The 24,093-nt window shown below is 35.3% G+C and overlaps 1 pseudogene; it reads right to left on the reverse strand.

Annotated features, from left to right (window-relative positions):
• The window catches only part of LOC123824301, a 56,749-nt pseudogene that overhangs the window by 6,282 nt on the left and 26,374 nt on the right, over positions 1 to 24,093 (reverse strand).

Here is a 24,093-nt window from a genome sequence, read left to right on the forward strand (position 1 = left end):
AACAGATTTCAAAACAAAAGATGCTGAATAATGATAAAGAGATTAATTCAACAAGAGGATACAACCCTTGTTAATATTCATGCATACAACATAGGAGCTTGTAAATACATAAAACAATTCTTAATGGACACAAAGGGAGAGATTGACAATAATACCATCATAGTAGGGGAATTTAACACCCAACTGACATCTATGGACAGATTTTTCCAGACAAAACATCAACAAAGAAAGAGTGGCCTTAAATGACACTCTAGATCATATGAATTTAATGTAGATATTACAGAGCATTTCACCCCAAAACAGCATAATTGAATTCTTTTCAAGTATATATACAACATTTTCTAGGATAGACCACATGTTAGGAAACAAAGCAAGTCTTCATAAATTTAAGATGATTAAAATCATATCAAGCATCTTCTCTGACCACAATGGAATGAAACTAGAAATAAAGTGCAAGGAAAAAAGAAACTATAAAACACACAAAAACATGGAGATTGAATAATCTGTTACTAAACAATGAGTTGGTTAACAATGAGATCAAGGAAGAAATCAAAGAGACCTTCAGACAAAAGAAAAACAGAACAAAATACAAAATCTATGGGCACAGCAAAAGCAGTCCTAAGAGGGAAGTTTATAGCATTGTTGGCCTACTTCAAGAAGCAAAAAAATATCTTACATAAACAACCTAACCTTATACCTAAAAGAACTAGAAAAAAGAACAACCACCAAAGCCCAAAGTAAATGGATGAAAGGAAATAATACAGATCAGAGTGGAAATAAATAAAATAAAGTCTAAAAAAAAGCTATACAAAAGATCAATGAACCTAAAAGCTGACTCTTTGAAAAAAATAGACATGATAGATAAACCTGTACCTGGATGCATTAAGAAAAAAAGTGAGTGGACCCAAATAAATAAAATCAGAAATGAAAGACAAGAAGAAACAACTGACATGACAGAACTAGAAAAAATGATAATAAAATGTTACAAAAAACTATATGCCAAAAATTGTATGGTCTAGAAGAAATGGATAAATTCATAAAAACATATAATTTTCCAAACTGAATAAAGAGGAAATAGAATATCTGTCCAATTACAACAAATGAAATCAAAGCAATAATAAAAAAGCTTCCAACAAACAAAAATCGTGAACCTGATGGCTTCACAGGTAAATTTATCAGACATTCAAAATGAAATGCTATCTGTCTTTCTCAAACTATTCCAAAAATGTCAAGAGAAATTTCAAGCTAATTTTACAAAGCTAACTTTTCATTCCAAAACCAGACAAAGACACTACAAAAAAGAAAATTATAGGTCATTATTGCTTATGAACATAGATGCAATAATTCACAACAAAGTATTAGCAACCCAAATTTAGCATGACATTAAAAAGATCTATACCATGATCACATAAGATTTATTCCAGGATGCAATGTTGGTACAATACCTGCAATTTATTTAAAGTGATCCACCACATAAACAAAATCAAAGATAAAAGTCACATGATCATATAAACAAACATGGAAAAATAATTTGACAAAATTGAGCATACATTTATGGCAAAATCTCTCAGCAAATTAAAAATAGAAGGAACATTCCTCAACATAATAAAGGCCATGTACAAAAAACTCACTTCCAACATCATGCTCAATAGCTACAAACTGAAAGGTTTTTTCTAAGGTAAGGAACAATACAAGGATGTCTACTCTCACCACTGTTATTCAACATAATACTGGAAAAATCTTAACCACAGTCATCAGACAGGAAGAATAAATAAAATGCATCCAGTTGAAAAGAAAGAAGGAAAACATTGCAGATGACATGATACTGTATATAGAGAATTCTAAAATTGTCACCACAAAATTTCTAGAACTGCTGTGTAGCAAGATACCAAATTAATATTCAGAAATCAGTTGCAATTTTATATACCAATAATGAACTATCAGAAAGGGAAACAAAGAAAACAATTGTGTTTGCAATTGCATCAGAAAATACTTAGGAGTAAATTTAATCAAGGAGGTAAAAGATCTGTACTTAAGAAAGTTTAAGACACTAAAGAAAGAAATCAAGGAACATACAGCTAAAGGAAACATGAGGGGGGACCCCCAAAAAACCAGAATTTGTTTATGAAAATTGTGCACTTATTCTTACATGCTTTAACTTCAGTAACCTTCAAATTACCCTCCATTTGATGCAATACACTTACTGAGATATTTTTTCCACTGTTCAAATCGGTTTTTGAATTCATCAATTTTAGTGCTTTTAGTGCTTCTGCTGTTTTTTTGTTTCACCTCTTTCACATTGTCAAAACATTTCCCTTTGAAGACTTTTGTAATTCAGGGAAAAAAAAAAACTTGCTGGGATCAAGTTTGGGTGAATAGGGAGGGTGAGGCAAAGGGGTCATGCCATTGTTGGTCATAAACAGCTGAACATTCAGCACAGCTCAGTGTGGCCAAGTGTGCTAGTACATCACCCATCATGAAATGGACAAATTTACTGAGTCTTTAAAAAAATTAACTGAAGCTGAATGCAGCTTTCCCCATTAGCACCAGCTGGTACATTGATACAAATGTGTTCCTACCTAGAACACTCACTTAGCAAGGGAAGCCTGTACTAGAAAGGGCCCCTCCCTCCAGAAGACAATTGCTGTTTTTGGAGGGTCCCCTCTTGTATATTGTGCTTACAGACAGGAATAATTTACATCATTAAAATGACAACTACCTAAAGCAACCTATAGATTCAATGCAATTCCTAACAAAATACCAATGGCACATTTTGCAAAATAAGAACAAATAATTTAAAAATTTGTATGGAATCACAAGACTCCAAGTAGCCTCAGCAATTGTGAGGAAGTAGAATAAAGTTGGAAGTATCATGCTACTACATATCAGACTAAACTACAAGGCCATAGTAATCAAAAGAACATGGTACTAGCATAAAAACAGAAATATAGATCAATGGAGCTGAATAGAGAACTCAGAAATAAACTCGTGCCTTTATTCTCGATTAATATTTGACAAAGGAGGCAACAGTATTCAATGGGGTAAATAAAGTCTATTCAATAACTGGTGCTGGGAAAATTGGTCAGATGTAAAAAAATGAAAGTAGACCACCTCTTATACCATATAAAAAATTTTTAAATATGTAAGACTTAAATGCAAAACTTGAAACCATAAAGCTCCTTGAAGAAAACATAGTATAATCTCTAACATTTCTTTTGTAAGCATTTTTACTGGTATATTTCCCCAGGAAAGGGAAACAAAAGAAAAAATAAATAAATGAGACCATATCAAACTAAAAAGTTGTTTTACAAAAAAGGAAAATGTCAATAAAATAAAAAAAACAACATACTGTATGGAGGAAAATAATTTGCCAGTAGCACATCTGATAAGAGGTTAGTATTCAAAATTTATAAGACCTCAAACAACTCAACAGCAAAAACACAAACAGTTCAATTAAAAAGTTGTCAGAAGAATTTAAGAGACATTTATTTCTAAAGAGGGCATATAGATGGCCAATAGGCATATGAAAAGATGCTCAACATCACTAATCTTCAGAGAAATGCAAGTTAAACTACAATGAGACAGCACTTTATGCCTATCAAAATTGCTCTCTTCAGTAAATCAACAAACCACAAGTGTTGGCAAGGATGTGGAGAAAATGGAACCCTCAAGCACTGTTAGTAGGAATGCAGACTGATCCGGCCATTATGGAAAACAGTATGGAGTTTCCTCAAAAAATTAAAATGAAACTTCCTTGTGCCTCAGGAATTGTACTTACGGCATATATCTGAAGAAACCTAAAACATTATGTTGAAAGAATATACACTCTGCTATGTTCATTGCCACCTCATTTACAATAGCCAAGATATAAAAACAACCCAAATACCCTTCAATAGATGATTATATATAAAAAATGTAGTACATGTACACAATATATTACTCAGCTATTAAAAAGGAATAAAAATTTGCCATTTATGACAGCATTAATAAACATAGAGGATAGTTTGTTAAGTAAAATAAGTCAATCAGAAAAACAAATCTTCTATTGTTTCACTTATATGTGGAATAGAAATAACAAAATAAATGAACAAATGGAGTGACCCATTGGGAAAATGAATGAAAGCAGTGACAGGAAGAAGAAATATAAATGGGTAGTTTATATTTCTGGTTTACAAAATAGTCACAAGGATGTAAAGTACATCACAAGAATTATAGTCAGTAATATGTGATGACTATGAATGGTCATCACATATTACTGATCTATGGGTGCCATATGGGTACTGGAAATATCAGGGGGTCACTTTGTAAAGGATATGATTTTTAACCACTATGCTGCACACTTGAAACCTATACAAAATAATATCAAAATTAAAACATTAAAAAAGGAAAACAATAAAATCTAACTTAAAATGATATTCAATATCAGCTTTGAAAAAATTGATTTTTATCTTATTGTGGTCTACTGTTAATTCACAGTCCTCCAAATGAATTATTTATGAGATTAATTTGTGCAATTCATACCTCTAAGTAACATGGCACTTGCTAAATAATTTGAATGCCACAATAAGATGCAGACTTCACAGTCAAAGAAGCAGTGCTTCAACAGCTGTGAAATGTTCACTTTCTTCTGGAATCCTGACAGACCCATGCATTTGCACATAGTTATTTATAGAGAGTAGGAAACACTTGATCTTCCATTTTGCTCCCTCCATAAGTATCAGGAGAGCACTTGTCTGCTAATTAACATCTTCCAGCCAAATGAAGAAGAGGTGTAATCTCTCTAATACATAATGCAGCATGATGTTGACGAGCAAATTCTGTCACAGCAATCCAGCTTGATATTAGGTGAAATACACCACTGTTGTGTCACAGACATTAAATAAAAAGTCTACTTTTACAACTCTCTTCAATTTCATGGGGGGAAATAGATGACATATTTTTATTCAATCTGTTTATACTAACCTGTTTGCCCATGACCAATTGAGTGCCTGAGAATCAGCAAACTTCTCCAAGCCATGTACAACCTTAGTATAAGATTATTTTAAAGGAAACCACCACCTACTATATGTTTTATTTTTCTCTTCTTGCAAGTACTTTTATTATCATCAAAACTCAAAAAAATATGTCTTTTTTTTTGCTTTTTGCTTTTTTTATATGGCATTAAGTTTTTTCAGCCACCTTTTCTTTCTTTTCCTTCACTATATTTATCTTTTTCTTAACAAATTAACATGCCTTCTTTTCTTAAAGAAGGGTGGTATTATGAAGATATTACAGTTTCTAAGATATGTCTTAGAAAAATAAATTTGCAACTGAAGCTTCAGCTTTTTTAACTGTCAAAATTTAGAAAGAATAAAAATATAGAATGGAATAGAATAGAATAGAATAGAATAGAATAGAATAGAATAGAATAGAATAGAAAATGAGATGTCTGGCTTATTACTAGAAGTCCTCCAAAAAATGCAGGTGTGAGAATATAACAGGGTACAGCCAAGAGGGGTGCCCCAAATAAGGATTTGGAATAGGGTCCAGAACTCAAGGTGTCCAGGAAATATTAGGATGTCCTCACCCCTTCCCCCCACAGGTGTGAGCTAAGGGAAGGGACATAGGGAGCAGGGCCATTGAGAGCTGTTTTGTATAGCAACAGCTTTGCAGCAAACCTCTGGCATGGTCATTTAACATATCTATAACCTTTAACTGGTTTCATAGATATGCTAAACAGCTATGGCCCTGCTTTGAGCCAGGGAGAAGGGAGAGACTCCCACCCAAGATGTAACTGGGGTGGGGCAGGTCCCCCTGATTATAGTGCCTGTGTGAAAGCTTGGTGATTGGCTCCACACCAGGGGGCCACGGCTGCCCAAACTCACAATGGCAGCCCAGTAAAGCTGGAAGGATACGGGAGTGCTGGCCAGTGTAATAGATTGTGGGAGGAGTCAGAAATGGGTTGGCAAAGGAAGATTGGCGCCAGGGATTTAGACCAAGACTCGGCATCCAGTGTAGAGAGGGCCTTGCAGCTGCGGCAATAGAGGGGAGAGCCATGTGCTTTTGGCAGAGTGGAGACCCCGCCCCCCCGCAGCCATTGCATGGAGAGAACATGCGGCTGTGGCAATAGAGAGAACCACACGGCTTTAGCCAGAGTGCAGACTGCCTCAGCTTGGGTAGAGAGAATCACCATGCAGCTTTAGCAGAGAACCGCCACTCAGCTTTGGCAAAGTGGTGAACCCCCCTCCCCACAGCTTTGCTGAGAAGAGGCATGCAGTTTTGGCCAGAGTGGGGACCCCTGCAGCTTTGGTAGAAGAGTACCATGCATCTTTGGGGTGTTCCCTTTGTCCAAGTGGCCTAGGAAGCAGCAGAGAATTTGCCTGGAAAATGGGTACAAAGAACTCTTGCCAGTAAACCATGAAAAGGTGCCACATGGCTTTGGATTAATTGGAGATCATGCCTGGACGGCGACACAGCTGACAGCATCAGGAGCCTGAATCACGGATGTCTACTTCTTTTCCTGAGATACGGTACCCCGAATTAGGGTGGGGGGAGAAGGAAGCATTGTGGGTATCCAAAAGGACTTTGATATTTTAATGAAGACATTAGGTCACTACTTTAAGTCTGTATAGCTTTAAATAAACATTTCCTTTCCTTTTCACAAATCTCTGGCATTGAGAGACACAATTGAACCTAGTGGGTGGGCCAATGATTGCACCCCCAGCCTCTGTTCTGTAACAAGAAGACTTCTTCTGTTGGGAATTTCATGTGTATTCCTATTTTTTCTAGGGTCTAAACTTTCCCAGCCACTCAACTGCTCAATACTACATCTGATTGACTTTTTTTTTTAATCTTTTGTATCCTGATTCAGTCTCTGCACAGACTTGCTTTACATCAATTTTTGCCAGGTCTATGATACTAAAAATCCTGAGTCCTGACCAGACTCTAACAAACCATTAAAAATCAACCTTATCAGCTTTGTGTGTTTTAGGTTAGGGTTTTTGTTTGTTTGTTTGTTTTTTCTTTATGAATTCCTAAAAATCTTAGAACAGTGGAAAGCTAGACTGAGCCAGACCTGGAGTCTATGTTTTGCTCATTCTTGAGGTAGCAAAGCCTGGCTCATAGGAGCTTTTCACTACAGGTATCTTAAAACTTGTATGGCAAAATTTTCCCTGTGTTCACAGGTTTCCTTCCTTTTTAGTATTTTGACTTGGTTCTACTGGATTGGGTTTTCTTAGGAGATAACCACTTCGAAGGCCATTGATGTGAGCATGCAGGACAGTGGGCTCAGCTGGAAACATGTTGGACTGTATTTGGTCACAGGATTTTCCTGGGCTTAACCTACTTCACTTCAAAATGTGGGGAGAGTGGATTATTACTAAATTTCCAGGTGTGATGTTTTGTTCTTCTCTGAATTCAGTTGAAAAGCACAAATGATGGTAGGCCTTAATGGGCAACTTCAGGACTTATCTTGATAGATTCAGGCCCAGTCCCAGAAAAGGATGACAAAAGTAGAAGGGCATTTCTCTGCCACAACCCTTTTAAATATGAAAAAAAATCCATCATTGTTTTGTTTTTGATAAATGTAACCACACCTAGTTCTTCTTTTGATCAAGCTGCCAAAAGTGCTGGGTTATCATCTGCTCCATTTTTAGCAGCATTTTCGGTTTTAGAACTAAAGACTTTTGTGCCCCACAGTTGAAGATAATTGTGAAATATTCCCATTTTTCACATATTCTTCAGTCAATGGATTTGAGTTCTGATGGGTCTGTAGCTCACAGGGGCTGGATAGGCAAGGTGAGCCACCTGTAAATTCAGCATCCAAATTCATTTCAGGAGGAATCCTAAACAAAGTCATTAGTGCTTAAACCTTCTCTGCTTCTCTGTCTCTCTCATCTCCATCTCTCTTTCTCTCTCTTGGGCATGTTATATTTCACACATACTCATAAGGAAAATCCAATTCAGCTGACTGCATTTGAGCAAAAAAATATAGAGAACATGCTATGGAAACTTTAAAAGTAATACCTCTATTTTAAGTAGGACCATTAAATTATTTTCAGTTTTTCCCTATTATAAATACTCTAATTACCATCCTAAAATTTAGCTGTGTTAAATATTTAAGATTCTGTGTAAATGCCTTGGTCCCACCCAAATCAGTTCAATTTCTTAGTTAAATTCAGTTAAAATCAGTTAAATTCAGGTGAATTTTAGGATTGCAATAGAAAATTTGTGAGGTAGGTAAAGCAGAGGCTATGAAATACTTTATTAATTTTGACTTTAGTTGTAGATTCTTTAAATAGGTAGGACACATTATACTTTTTAAAAAGGTTTTAATCTGTTTATTTAGAAAAAAATTCTTCTGTGTATGATAATCCTAACATTTATCTCTTCAATATTCATCATATTAACCACTTAAATATTAGGTTAATGACAGAAAATGAGATTGTTTCTGTTCTTTTTTGTTTAATTTGTTTAGATTCCACATACAAGTGAAATCATATAGTATTTGTCTTTTTCTGTCTGACTTATTTCACTTAGCATAAGTGATAGACCTCTAGGTCCATCCATGTTGTTACAAATGGTAAGAATTCACTCATTTTAGTGGTCAAGTAATATTATATTGTATATACGTGCAACATCTTCTGTATCCAATCCTCTATTGAAGGACGCTTGGATTGCTTCCATATCTTGGCTATTGTAAATACAGTGCAATGAATATTGAAGTGCAAATAACTTTTTGAGAAGTGTTAGAATTTCTTTGGATATATTCCCAGAAGTAGAATTGCTGGGTTATAGGAAGTTTAATTTTTTTAATTTTTGAGGAACTTCTACACTGTTTTCCACAGTAGCTGCACCAATTTTCAGTCCCAGAAAGGGTACACCAGGGATTCTTTTCTCCACAACCTCACCAACACCTGCTGTTTGTTGGTTTATTGATATTAGACATTACGACAGGTGGGAGGTGATATCTCATGGTGTTTTTAATTTGCATTTCTCTGATCATAAGTGATGCTTGCTTCTTATTAGGTCTATTTGGCCATGTGTATGTTCTCTTTGGAAAAATGTCTATTAAGGTCTTCTAACCACTTTTTAATTGGACTTTGTGCTTTTGGTGTTGAGTTGTATGAGTTCTTTATAAATTTTGGATATTAACCCCTTATTATATATATCATTGACAAATTATTTTGCTCCATTCAGTAGGTTGTCTTTTTTGGTTATTGGTGGGTTCCTTTGCTATACAAAAACTTTTTAGGTGAAAGTAATCCCAACTTTTTATTTTTTTCATTTCTCTTGCCAGAAAGTTGTGTCAGAAAAACAAGCAAACAAAACAATAACAACAACAAAATATTACTAAGAATAATGTCAGAGATTTCACTGTTTTCTTCTGGGAGTTATATGGTTTCAGTTTTTACATTTAAATTTTTAATCCTTTTGTAGTTTATTCTAATGCATGGTATAAGAAGGTTTTCTACTTTCATTTATTTGCATGTACTGTCCATTATTTCCAACAACATTTATTGAATAGACTGTCTTTACACCATTTTACATTTTTGCTTCCCTTACCATGTATTAATTGATCATATAAGCATGGGTTTATTTCCAGGTTCTTCATGTTGTTCCATTGATCTATGTGTATTTTTTATTATATTAATATATTTATTTTATATTAAAACTGTTTTGAGCAGTGGAAAAAAGGTCTCAATAGGTGTATTTCATCAAGTGGAGGGTACTTTAAAGCTGACAGAAGTTTGAACATATAAGAATAAATACACAATTATCAATAAATAAATTATGTTTTGGGAGGTTCCCCCTTGTATATAGTATCATGTCATCTTCAAATATGAATGACAGTTCTACTTCTTCTTTTCCAATTTGGATGCTTTTATTTATTTTTTCTTATTTGTTGTTGAGGCTTGGGCTTCTAATACTATGTTGAATAAAAGTAGAGAAAGTGGACAACTTTGTCTTGTTCCTAATGTTAAAGAAAACTTTTTTAGCTTTCCCTCATTGAATATAATGTTAACTGTGGGTTTGTCATATGTGGCCCTTTTTATGTTGATGTTCGCTTTATTTCTACTTTGCTGAGAATTTTTATCATAAATGGATGGTGGATTTTGTCAAATGTTTTTTTCTGCATCTCTTGATATGATTTTTATCCTTCATTTTGTTTATGTGGTATATGCCATTAATTAATTTGCAAATATTGTACCAAATGTGAATCTCAGAAATAAATGTACTTGGTCATTGGGTATTATCTGTTTAATACCCAATGTATTGAGTATTACATTATCTGTTTAATATATTGCTTTGTTTGGCTTTCTAATATTTACTGAAAATTGTTACACCTATGTTTATTAAGGATATCAGCCAATGAGGATATTAGCCTCATTAAATGAGCTTGGGAGCCTTGCCATCTCTTGAATTTTTTTTTTTTAAGTTTGACAAGGATAGTTGTTAATTCTTCTTTGAATATTTGATAAAATTCACCTTTGAAGCCATCCAGCCCAGGACTTCTCTTTTTTAGAAGTTTTTTTTTTAATTACTAATTTGATTTCACTGGTAGTAAACTATGCTCAGATTTTGTTTCTTCTTGATTCAGTCTTGGAAGATACTATGTTTTAAGAAATTTATCCATTTCTTCAAAATTGTCTAATGTTTTGTTATAAAAATTTCTTTTAATTCTTTGTGCTTCTATGCTGTCAGTGTTTATTTCTCCTGTTTCAGTTCTGATTTTATGTATATGAGTCTTCTCTTTATTTTTTGAGTATGCTTAAGGGTTTATCACTCTTGTTTATCTTACAAAGAACCAGCTCTTGATTGTATTTATCTTTTATACTGCTTTATTAGACTCTATTTTGTTCATTTCCCCTCTGTTCTTTAGAATTTCTTTGCTTCTACTCACTTTGAACTTTGTGTTTTGTTCTTCTGCTATTTGCTTCAGGTGTAAGTTTAGATTGTTTATTTGAAGTATTTCTTGTTTGTTGAAGTAACTCTGTATTGCTATGAATTTCCCTCTTGGACTTCTTTTTCTGTGTACCATCAATTTTGAGTTGTATTTTCATTTGCCTCAGGTATCTTTTTATTTCTTTCTTTATTGCATTGTTAACTCATTTATTGTTTAGTAGCATGTAATTTTGCTCCTACATGTTTGTGTGTTTTCTTTTTCCTCCCTAATTGATTTCTAGTTTCACATCATTTTCTTTGGAGAAGATTCTTGATATTATTACAATATTCTTAAATTTGCCAAGACTTATTTTACAGCCTAATGTGTGGGCTCTCCTGGACAGTGTTCTATGTGCTCTTGAAAAGAATGCATATTCTATTACTTTGGGATGAAATATTCTGAAAACACCAATTAAATCCACCTAGTGTAATGTGCCTCTTAAGGCCACTGTTGCTTTGTGGATTTCATGTCTATGATATACTAAAGTCCCTTATGCCTATGATGGCAGTGATGGCTGTATTACTGTCAGTCTTTCCTTTACATTCATAAATATTTGCTGTCTATATTTAGGTGCTATTATGTTTGGTGCATAAATGTTTACAAGAATACAAGGCTTATGTCCTTTTTTTTGGTTGATCCTTTTATTATTAAGTAATGTTCTTTTTCATCTTTTATTATAGCCATTGTTTCAAAGCCTATTTTTGTCTGATATATGCATTGCTACCCCAGATTTTTCACTTGTTCCATCGTATGAGATATATTTTTCCATTTACTTTCAGTCTGTGTGTGTCTTTTGATCTTGCATGAGTCTCTTGAACACAGCATACTATATATGGGTCTATCTACTCAGCGACCCTATATCTTTTATTGGAGTATTTAATCCCTTTATATTTAAAGTGATTATTGATAGGTACATAATTATTGCCATTTTTCCATATTTTTATTGTTGTTCAAGTACAGTTGTCTCCATTTTCCCCCCACCACTTCCCCCACCCCAGCCATCCCCACTTCCCATCTTTGATCCTACCCCCGCTTGGCTTTGTCCATGTGTCCTTTATACATGTTCCTAAAAACCCTTCCCTTTTCTCCCCTCATTATCCCCTCCCAACTCCTGTCTGTTTACTGTCAGTTTGTTCCTTGTTTCAATGACTCTGGTTGTATTTGGCTTGCTTGTTTGTTTTGTTGATTAGGTTCTACTTATACGTGAGATCATATGATATTTGTCTCTCACCACCTGCCTTATTTCACTTAGCGTAATGCTCTCCAATTCTATTGATGCTGTTGCAAAGGGTAGGAGCTGTGTAGTATTCCATCATGTAAATGTGCCATAGTTTTTTGATCCATTCATTTACTGATGACCATTTGCTCCCAGCACTTGGCTATTGTAAATTGTGCTGCTATGAACATTGGGGTTCATGGGTTCTTTTGAATTGATGTTTCAGGATAATGAGGGTATAGTCCCAGCAATGGAATTGCCAGGCCAAAAGGCAGTTCCATTTTTAGTTTTCTGAGGAAATTCCATACTGTTTTCCACAGTGATTTCACCAGTCTTCATTCCCACCAACAGTGCACTAAGATTCCCTTTTCTTCACATCCTCTCTAACACTTGTTTTGATTTGTTTATGATGGCTATTCCCACCATCGTGAAACGGTATCTCACTGTGGTTTTAATTTGCTTCTCTCTGATGGCTAGTGATGCTGAGCATCTTTTCATATGTCTTTGGGCCCTCGGTATGTCCTCACTGGAGAAGTGTCTGTTCAAGTCCTCTGCACATTTTTAATTGAGTTTTTTGTCTTCTTGGAGTGGAGTTGTGGGAGTTCTTTATATGTTTTAGAGACCAAGCCCTTACCTGAGTTATTATTGCCAAATATGTTTTCCCATACAGTTGGTTTTCATTTCATTTTAATGCAATTTTCTTTAGCTGTGCAGAAGTGTTTTATTTTGATGAGATCCCATTTGCTTATTCTTTCTTTTATGTCCCTTGCAATAGGGAACATATTGGTGAAAATATTGCTGTGTGGAATACATGAGATTTTCCTCATTATGTTCTCCTCTAGGACTTAAATGGTGTCACAACTTATATTTAAGTCTTTTATCCACCTTGAATTTATCTTTGGGTACAATGTAAGTTGGTGCTTGAGTCTCATTTCTTTTTTTTTCCTGTAGCTGTCCGGATGTCTCAACAGCATTTGTTGAAGAGGCTCTTTTTCCTCCAATTTATGTTTCTTGCCCCTTTTTTGAATATTAATTGACCATAAAGACAGGTTAATTTCTAGACTCTCTATTCTGTTCCATTGGTCTATGTGTCTGTTTTTATACAAGTACCAAGCTGCTTTGATTACAGTCACCTTGTAATACAGTTTGATATCAGGTATTGTGATCCCTCCTACTTTATTCATCTTTCTCAAAATTACTGTGGCTATTCAGGTCATTTAGGGTTCCATATAAATTTTTGAAATGTTTGTTCTATATCTGTGAAGTATGCCATTGTTATTTTAATAAGGATTAAATTGAATCCATACATTGCTTTGGGTAGTATGGACATTTTGATGATGTTAATTCTTCTAATCCATGAACATGGTACATGCTTCCATTTGTTTGTGTCTTCCTTATTTTCTTTCCTCAGTGTTGTGTACTTTTCTGAGTACAGGTCTTTTACCTCCTTGCATAGATTTATTCCTAGGTATTTTATTTTTCTTATTGCTATATCAAATGGGACTTTTTTCCTGATTTCTGTTTTCTGATATTTCACTGTTGGTGTATAAAAAAGCCTTTGGTTTCTGAATATTGAGTTTGTATCTGGCTGTTTTGCCAAATTCACATATTAGGTTGAATAGGTTTTTGGTGGTCAATAGGATTTTCTATGTACATTATCATGTCTTCTGCAAATAGTGACAGTTTTGCTTCCTCCTTTCCTATTTGGTTGCCTTTTATTTATTTTTCTTGTCAGATGGCTGTGGCAAGGACTTCCAATACTATGTTGAATAGAAATGGTGAAAGTGGACATCCTTGTCTTGTTTCTGATCTTCGTGAGAAAGCTTTTAGTTTTTGCCCAAAGAGTTGTTGCCATTTTGCCATTCATATTTATGGTCCCCCTTTTCCTTTTTCTTTCTTCAAGGGTTCCTTTAACATTTCTTTTACTACTGTTTTTGTGGTAATGAACTCTTTTTGCTTTTTCTTGTCTTGGAGGATGTTTATTTTCCCTTTTGTTTTTTTAAATGTGTGACCAAAATAATGTTTTATTCCTATCAAAGGATATAAGAAATGGGAAAATTAGTATTGTTTTTATGTAGCTTAAACAAAACACATCCTAAAGCTACAATGTTTACAGCATCTAAAATAATTGGAATGGTATCAACACACTGCTGGGTAGTTATTGCTGAATAGAGTTGTACTGGTTGTAGATCCTTGCTTTGCATCACTTTGAAAAAATTGTCCAATCCTTTCTGGCATGAAAAGTTTCTGTGGAGCCATCAGCAGACAATATTTTAGGAGCTCCCTTGCAGCTAACTAACTGTCTTTCTTTTGTTGTTTTCAAGATTCTCTTTCTCTTTAATCTTTTCCATTTTATTTGTTTAGTATATTTTATTGATTATGCTATTACAGTTGTCTAATTTTTTTCTCCCCTTTTTCCCCCTTCACCCTGTACCCCTCCTCCCACCAGCATTCCCCACACTTAGTTCATTTCCTTGGGTTGTATATATAAGTTCTTTGGCTTCTCCATTTCCTATACCATTCTTAACCTCCCCCTATCATTTCATGCCTACCAATTATCTTTCTTATTCCCTGTAGTTTCCCCCTTTCTCCCCCTCCTCCTCCCCACTATTAACCCTCCATGTAATCTCTATTTCTGTGATTCTGTTCCTGTTCTAGTTGTTTGCTTAATATTTTTGTTGTTTTTTTTAGGCTCAGTTGTTGATAGAAGTGAGTTTGTTGTCATTTTACTGTTCATAGTTTTGATATTCTATTTCTTAGATTAATCCCTTTAACATTTCATATAATGAGGGCTTGGTGATAATGAACTCCTTTAACTTGACCTTATTTTGGAAGCACTTTATCTGGCTTTCCATTCTAAATGAGAGCTTTGCTGGATAGAGTAATCTTGGGTGGATGGAGGTTCTTGCCTTTCATGACTTTGAATACTTTCCAGGGTCTTCTTGCCACAAAATTTCTATAGAGAAATCTGCTGATAGTCTTATGAGAACTCTTTTGTAGGTATCTGTCTCCCTTTCTCTTGTTGCTTTTAAGATTCTCTTCTTATCTTTAATGTTGGGTAATTTAATTATGACGTGTCTTTGTGTGTTCCTCCTTGGGCCTAATTTCTTTGGGACTCTGAGTTCCCTGGACTTTAGGGAAATCTATATCCTTCACCAGATTGGGGAAGTTTCCTTCATTATTTGTTCAAATAAGTTTTCGATTTCTTGGTCTTGCTCTTCCTCTTCTTCTTTTGTCACCCCTATGATTTGGATGTTGGAACATTTAAAATTGTCCCATAGGTTTCTAAATCTGTCCTCATTTCTTTTTGAATTCTTGTTTCTTCCTTCTGTTCCACATTGCTGACTGAGTCCCAGTTTCCTTCCCTTCACTGTTAGTTCCCTGTATATTTTTCTTTATTTCACTTTCCATAGTCTTCACTTCTTCCTCTATTTTGCATCCATAATCAGTCATTTCTCTGAACATCCTGATTACCAGTGCTTTGAACTCTGCATTAGGTAAGTTAGCTATATTCTTGTGGCTTAGTTCTTTTTCTGGAGTTTTGATCTGTTCTTTCATGTGGGCCATATTTCTTTGTCTCAGTGCAGCTGTTCTGTTGTAAGGGGCAGAGCCTGAGGTATTCACCAAGGCAGGGCTACCCACTCTGCTGCATTGTGGCACTATATGTGGTAAGGATTGAGAGAGGGAACAATACTGCTTGTCCAGCTCTTGCTCCATTTTCGGTCACTTCCCTTGCTTCCCACAAGTGGATTTTGCATTTTCGGGTGCCGATTCTCAAGTGGGTAGGCTTGTATATTTTTTAGGACCCTGTGGGTCTCTCCAATGAACTCTGAGGCTGGGATTTTTTCTTGCTGCCACAACGCCCACGTATTTTTATAGCCAGAAGTTTTGGGGCTTTTGTTTCCTATGCTGGAACCCTGGGTTTTGTGGTCTGTCTAGCTCCCCACTTATTCCTCCTAGCTTATCTACATGTGAATATAGGGCCACTTGGTCCTTCACCAGTTGCCTTGCCTGCCTGCTCCACCACCTTGCTGTGCATCCTCTCTGTCCCAGGGACCCCTCTCTGCCCCTCATACTTGTCTGGATGAATATTTCTTCTTTAACTCCTTGTCAGGAGTTGTCTGGATGAATATTTCTTCTTTAACTCCTGTTGTCAGACTTCCATACAGTTCAATTTTCTGGCAGTTCTGGTTGTTTTTTGTTTTTAAACTTGTCATCATCCTTGGCTGTGTGAAGAAGTAAAGCATATTTACCTATGCCTCCATCTTAGCTGGAAGTCTAATCTTTTCCATTTTAGTTATAATGTGTCTTGTTGTGGACCTGTTTGGTCATCCGTTTTGAGACTCTAGGTCCTGTTGGGCTAGTAAGTCCATTTCTCTCAGCAGTTTAGGGAATTTTCAGTCATTATTTCTTCAAATAGTTTCTCAAACCCTTGCTTCCTCTCTTGCTTTCTGCTATCCCTATGATGCAAAAGTTGTTACAATTTATTTTGTCTAAGAGATCCCTTAAACTATTCTTATTTTTAATTTTTTTTCTTTTTGCTGCTCTAAATGTTGTTTTCTTCTACCTTGTCTTCAGAATCGTTGATCCAATTTTTTCTAGTGTATTCTTCATTCCAGTTATTATATTATTCATTTCTGTTTTTTATGGCTTCTGTGTTCTTTTTTATGCTCACTATCTCTTTGTTGAAGTTTTCACTAAGTTCCTTGAGCATCCTTATAATCAGTGTTTTCAACTCCATATCTGGTGGACTTTTTGCCTACATTTCATTTCATTCTTTTTTTAGAGAGAGATTTCTCCTATTTTTGTTTCATTTGGGATTGTCTCTCCATTATGGCTTCCTCTCTGTTTCTAGGTATTAAGTAGATCTGCTATATTTCCCATCTTGGTAGGGTAACCTTATATATCAAGTAGTCTGTTGGAGACCCATCAGTGCAGTTTCCCCAATCACCTAAGCCAGGTGCTCTGGTAGTGCTCCTTATGTGGGTGTGTAAATTCCTTTGTTGTAGTTGAGCCTTGATTGTTTGGCACATCAGCGGGTGTGGTAGAAACTCAGTTCAATTGGCTGTGAAGATTGACCAGGACCACAGTATATAAGGTGCTCTGCAGGGTCTGGTGCCTTCCCAGACCTCCCTTTGAGGGTGCCACTTGTGGAGCCAATTTGGTGGTGTTCTCTCATGTTCTGAACCTGGTCTTTGTGTGTTTTGGTTCCAGGGCTATTTGGGAGAGACTCATGTATTCAATATTATACACGGCCTGTGACCATCCTTGGTCTACTTGTCAGGAGCCCCAAAGTGGACCACCATTGACAGCAGCAGCCTTTGTCCAACTGGAATGCATATGAAAGGTGTCATGCTATAAACTGAGGCCAACTGTTAAAAGTGTTGGGTCTGGAACAGGTCAGCAAAAAGTCCAACACACTCTGAGATATGCCACCATCTGCTGGCTTTCCATAAGGTTCAGTCACTTAAACAGCTTTTGGCAGAATGCAAGATGGATGAGGCAGGGTCTCAGGGAGTCATCAGAGTGAAGTTAATAGAGTTCACAACACTAATTCAGAATCAGGTATGGCCATGTTGGGGCAAGGCTAAACAGAGGGACAATAGCAGCTGTCTTTCTATTTCTTGTTTTGAAGGCAAACAATTCAGTGTCTCTCTGTATGTCTCTGTCATCCCTGAACTTGACCAAAGGTTTTTAAGAAAGACTATAACCCAGGCCCTGGCTGCACCACCAAAAGAGCTTCCAGCCATGGGCAGCTTGGGTGGGCTGGCTCTAAGGGATTCATCAAAGTGGAACTAGTAAAATTTACCAGGCTAGTGTGGATTCAGAGTTTGTTGGTAGGGGGAAGGCTAAACACAGGAAAGATGGTGCCTTTTTGCCATAGATGAAGGCTCAACACAGGGATAATGACACCTGTCCACCTAGCCTTTGCCCAGGAATTATACACTTCAGCTTCTCTCTGCATGTCTCTGGTACTCCCATGCTTGAACAAAATTCCTTAATATTTTTTAAATTAAGACTGCATTGTGGGCCCAAGCCAATTGCTGTTATGGCCAAGTTTGATTGGGGTGGGATCTCAGGGAGTCATCAGGGTAAAGCTAGTGAAGTTCACCAAGTTAACACAAGTTGAGATTTTGCTGGTAGGGAGAGCTTGTCACAGGAAAGATGCCATCTGTCAACCATGTGGAAGGACATCTCAACACGGAAACATTGGCAGCTATCTCTCCAGTCTTCATTTGAAGCCACACAACTCAGTTCCTCATTATATGGCTCTGTAATCCCCTGAGATTGACCATATTTCCTTAATAGTTGTGTAAGAAAGACTGCAGTACAGTGGTTGTTGTTGTTGGAAAAAAAACAAACCAAAAAAAAAACCCTCAAGTTGTGGGCAAGTTGGCTGGGACAAAGTCTCAGGGAGTCTTCAGAGTTGAACTAGCAGAATTCACCAGGATTAAAGTAGGTTCATATTTGGTTGGTGGGGAGAGAACTCCACACAGGAAAGATGATACCCATCAACAATGCAGGAGGAGGTCTCAATGCAGGGACAGCGATGGCCGTTAGTCCAGCCCTTGCACCAAAGTCAGGCATGTCTCTCTTTGTATGTTTCTAATGTTTCCTGAGCCACTATCTGTTAAAAACCAAGATGAGTGCCTGTGAGGAAGAGTTTGTGCTCTCACCCTTTAAGAGGATGCCTGGGTTTCCAGCAGCCTTCCATCTCACAGGGACAGATGGAGGAATCCCCTTTGATTTTGATAGCCAAATGTTATGTGTGCTTCTCTTAGTAGCCTTGGTGTTCTGAGCTGGGGAGCTCATAAGGCTGAGACCCCTCACTCTTCAGGGAGAACCTCTGCAGCTGAGATGTCCCTCTATTCTCTCAACTGCCACATATGAATGTGAGGTCAGGCTATTTCACATCTCCAGCCCTCCTACCATGGTTTCTTCTTTATATCATTAGTTATGACTTCTGTTTAGCTAGTCTTCAAATGGTTATCCAAGATGAATGATCTATAATTTAGTTTTAATTTTGGTGTGTTCATGGACAGAGGTGAGTACATCATCTGCTTTCTCTGCCATCTGGATCAGAACCTCTCATTACTTTAAATATTTCATTTAATTGCCTTTTTCATCCATTTTTTTCTTATTAGAAAATCAATATCATATGTATCATTATTTTCATGTGTATAATCTATTTTTCTCTGGGTGCTTTCAAAATTTTGTTTGTCTCTGGTGTCAGCAGTTTCACTATATGTGCTCAATCTGATTTTCTTGGTACTTATCATTCATGGGTCTGCTGAGCTTCTTGAATATGTAAATTGATGTTTTTCATCAAATTCAAGGGATTTTATTTCTTTAAACCTTTTTGTTTTACTCCATTGCATCTCTCTTATTCTTCTAGAACTCCAATAACATGTATATTAGCTTTATTTTGTCCAAGAACTTACTGATACTCTATTAACTTTTCTTCAAATATTTTCTGTTTTTCAGATTGTATTGTTTCTGTTGATATACCTGTATGTTTACTGATTCTTTTCTTCTGCCATCACTAAGCTGCTTTAAATCAGTTCAGCATATTATTATCTTAATTATTATACTTTTTCAGTTTAAAAGATTTAATTCCATTTTGTATTCCTTTGTGTAATTTTATTTTTCAAAACTCATAGCTTGTTTTATTTAAGTTCTGAACATATTATACTAGCTAATTGCCTGCTAATTCCAAATCTGCTTCATCTTGGGTCCAATTTCTATTTACTGCTCCATTTTCTGTAGTACAAATCATTTTTCCCTATTTCTTTATATTTCTACCAGTTTTTATTGTACTGTATATATTATATATAATCTATTATAGAAATACTTGATTGTCTTATAACCCTTTGAAGTGTGTTAATTTTGTTCTAGCTTGTAGTTAATTTGGCTTGAGTCAAACTTTGAACACTGTCTTTGTTCAAATAGGTAGCAGCTGAAATATCTTTTAGTTCTTTCAGTTCAATCTGCTGCTTTCCATTATGTCTCTTGAAGTCTCTTCAAGAAATGTATAGTTCAGAGCTCTGGCAAAGATGTGTGTGTGTGTTTGTGTATTACACCTATAGCCATGGGCGGAATAGGTTTACAATGGTGAGTACATGAAATATAAGGTTTATTTTTGTATAATTATTTGTTAATTATTGTATTATTTTCTATATGAACAATGGAAAAACTATTTTGCCACCACTATATATATATTTTTCTTCTCTCATTGTAAATATCACATGACTATTTAAAGCAATTATACCTTATATTGTGAGGTTATGCATCTGTAGATATATAGATAACACTAATACAAAGGGCAAAATGTAAATAGGACTTTGCTATTACAAGTTTCTTATCATTTATGCAAAGTAGTGGAATATTAATTCCACATAGACTGTGATAACTTAATGATGCATAATGTAATCCCTAGATAACCATTAAAATGTACACAAATACAGCTGAAAGACAGAATAGGAATTAAAATTGAAAATAAAAATATCTATCAACTCAAAAGAAGGTAGGGAAGGAGAAGCAGGAACAAAAATCAGGTGAGATAAAATAAGAGGCACCAAATGACAATGGCTTTTGATGTGGTGTTTTTACTTAAATGATCTTTTCCCCGGAAATCTATAGAACAAACTGAAGGGAAAAAAAGGCCATAGATAGATCTGAGAATCAGAAAATAAGCTTTATTCATCCCTCTCATAACTAAGGCTTTATTAGTATATCGAGTCTGTGAGTCTGACTCTTATATGCTTCCCTTATGACTTTCTAACTCCCAAGAGGTGCCTGTATCTCTCACAAAGAATCTTAGAATCTTAGAATTCTGTTATTTGCCCACCAGACAGTCATAGGTTTCTCTTAAAACCAAGTAAGTATAGATGCAATTTAAGTTTAAATTGATACCACTGGCTTTACTAGCAAAGTAGGAGTCAATCTTGACTCATTTCTCACTACATACATTCAATAACCAATGAATCATTAAGTCCCATATTTCTTCTCCTCCAAGAAATGTAGTTCTTAAAGACAAATCCTCCATCTTTGAAACTATCACATTTTTAGCTTTTAATGCCTTATACCTGATCTATTTTAATATCTTCTTATCTATTCTTACTATCCAGAAGCACCTAGTTCAACAATGTAATTCAGAATGTAAATTAGTGGAATCAATTTGAAAAACTGTTTGATAGTTACTTAAACATTTAAACCTATGTCTTTCATATGGCCCCAACATTCTACTCCTAGGTATTTACCCAAGGGAAGTAAAAACATATGTTTTTGTAAAACTAGTAAACAACATTTATAGCTAGTTTTATCCACAATAGCTAATAACTGGAATTACCCCCAAAGGTCCATCAACAAAGGAAAGTATCAACAAAATGTGTTGTATCCATACAATAGAATACTACTTAGCAATAAAAGAGAATTAATTTTTGATGCATGTAATAACATGGATAAGGTTTTAAAACTTTATGCTGAAAGGAAAAAAAAACTAGACACAGAAGAGTAAATAGTGTATGATTGCATTTTTATGAAATGCAAAAGCTGATCAGTAATTGCTTGAGGACAATAATAGGAAAAGGGATAAATTTCAAAGGGACACAAACCATTTTTTTTGGAGTGATGAACATCTTTTGTGTTTTCATTGTGGTAGTACTTTCACAAGTTCATACAACTTTCAAAACATATTGAACAATATATTCAATTTAAATGAGTCAGTCTATTGTACTTAAATAATTCCTCAATAACATGTCTAAAAAGTGTTAGCATCAATAGGGCTAAAAGGGACAACTTGTAAGATACATAAAATATTGTAATTACTATTGCAATTTTATGCATAACAAAACTAGTTTCAAAAGATCATGGTGCTTGCAACTGAATATGAGTAGTAATTGGAAGTCTAATATTTTATATCCACACTTTGAGATCCCCATCGCCTTTGATCCCCCTAAGTGGTAAAAGTTAGAGGAATAGTGTTACTTAGTGTCTCAGTGTGTAGGCTGGGAAATCAAACAGTTCTGCATTTGAATTCTGGCTTTGACATTTAGATACTGTGTGATATTGAGCAATTCTTTCTGTCTTTATTCCATTATTTGTAAAATATCTATAATAATAACTATACCTACTCATACAATGTTTATTAAATTTAAATAGATAGCACAACATATATAAAACACTTACTATAACATGCAACACATAGTCCAATAAATTTATCCAGTGTGTTTCATTTTCTTCATTTTTTAAATGGATACAGTAATAATACCTCCCTGTAGGGGGTTGAATGGTGTCCTTCAAAAAATACCTCCATGTTCTAATCCTTGGAACTTGTGAATGTTACTTTAATTTGGAAAAGATTCTTTGCAGATGTAATTAAGCAAAAGATCTTGAAATGAGGGAAGCATCCAGGAATATGCAGGTAAACTCTAAATCCAGTGACATATATCCTTATAAGAGACAAAGAAAAGAGACACAGAGAGGAGAAGAGAAGGCAATGTGACCATGTAGATAGGAATTGAAGCAATACTAGTCACAAGCCATCTAATGCCAACAACTACCAGAAGTTGGAAGAGCCAAAGAATAGATTCTTCCCAAGAACCCCCAGAGATAGTGTGTCTTTGCTGTAGTTTGGGATTGTAGCCCCTAGTATAGTAAATTTTTGTTGTTTTAAACCTTCAAGACTGTAGAAAATTTTTACAGCAACACAAAGAAACTAATATACTACCTCATAGGATCACTGTGAGGACTGAAGAAGATAATATATGCTAAATTCATAGTGCCTGTAACTTAACAAATTATACAAATTGAAGATCAGTTGTTGTTGTGTCTGTTGTTATTACCAGCAAAATTCTAACTCAGTTACATGTGTAGTCAAGTGGCTTCTGGTTTGGAAGTTATGAAACAGAATAGAGAAAGCTTTCATGGTCAATTTCTTCAATCTCAGCTTAGCTGATTTGTGTTGCTTCCATTTGTCTACAATAATTCCTATAGGGAATCTATTGTTGTTGTTGTTGTTTTTTTTGCTAATTTTAACTGTATTCATTAAGTGTTCTAGGATTGCAGAACAAAAAGCAATGTAGCAACATGAGGATATATTGTTCTCTGTTGTATTCCAAAGAGAAGGAGTAATGACACAGTTTCAAGCTAAACTCATAATCTCTAGAGGATTTTTGTTTGTTTGTTTTAAATTTCCAGTGTACCAGCATTATTAAAATAATTGATTTTCCCTAATTGAATTAGTTCAACACAATAACATTTCAGAAGATATTGTATTTAAACCTTCATTCATATAGTATACTTGAGTAATAAAAGCAAGAATACCATCCACTTAACACCCTATTTGTGCAACGGCTGAAGCAGATGATATTAGGTTTATATTTTCTAGGCTGCATACTGAGCATGACACTACTGTATATTTTCCTGAAAATAAGTTAGGGTATCCTTATTCAAATCATCATTTACCCCTCTCAATTCAGGACTGTGGTTTACCATTTTAGCTGTGTCTAATTAATTCACTGAAAGAGTAAATTGTTTCACTGACTAATCTGTCAATTCAAGCACAAAAGTTGCATTACAGGTGTAAATGTACCTAGAGAAAAGCACTGGGATAAGCATCTGTTCCATTTCACAGTCACAAGGCACCAATGTTCTATTATATTTCCATCCAATAATCTCAGATCCAAGGAGGAAAGAAAGGAAGAGGGAGACAGGGCAAATTACTGGCCCTTCAAATCTCTAAGTCTAGGATCACACAGTAAGTATAAATCAATCAGGATATTTCTCAGTTTCCGAGGGGGGCCACACAAAGTGAACATCAATAACAAAATACGACTGTGAAAACAAGATTTTTGGCAGGAAAGAGAGGTGTGAAGAAGAAAGTGAAAAGGGGCATATTTGTAAGTATTTCACCTCATTTTATCTGGGAATAGTTGGTGAGCCAATAACCAAC

The sequence above is a fragment of the Phyllostomus hastatus genome, unplaced genomic scaffold, assembly GCF_019186645.2.
Source record: "Phyllostomus hastatus isolate PE091 unplaced genomic scaffold, TTU_PhHast_1.1 phas_contig_118, whole genome shotgun sequence".
NCBI classification, from domain to species: Eukaryota; Metazoa; Chordata; class Mammalia; order Chiroptera; family Phyllostomidae; genus Phyllostomus; species Phyllostomus hastatus.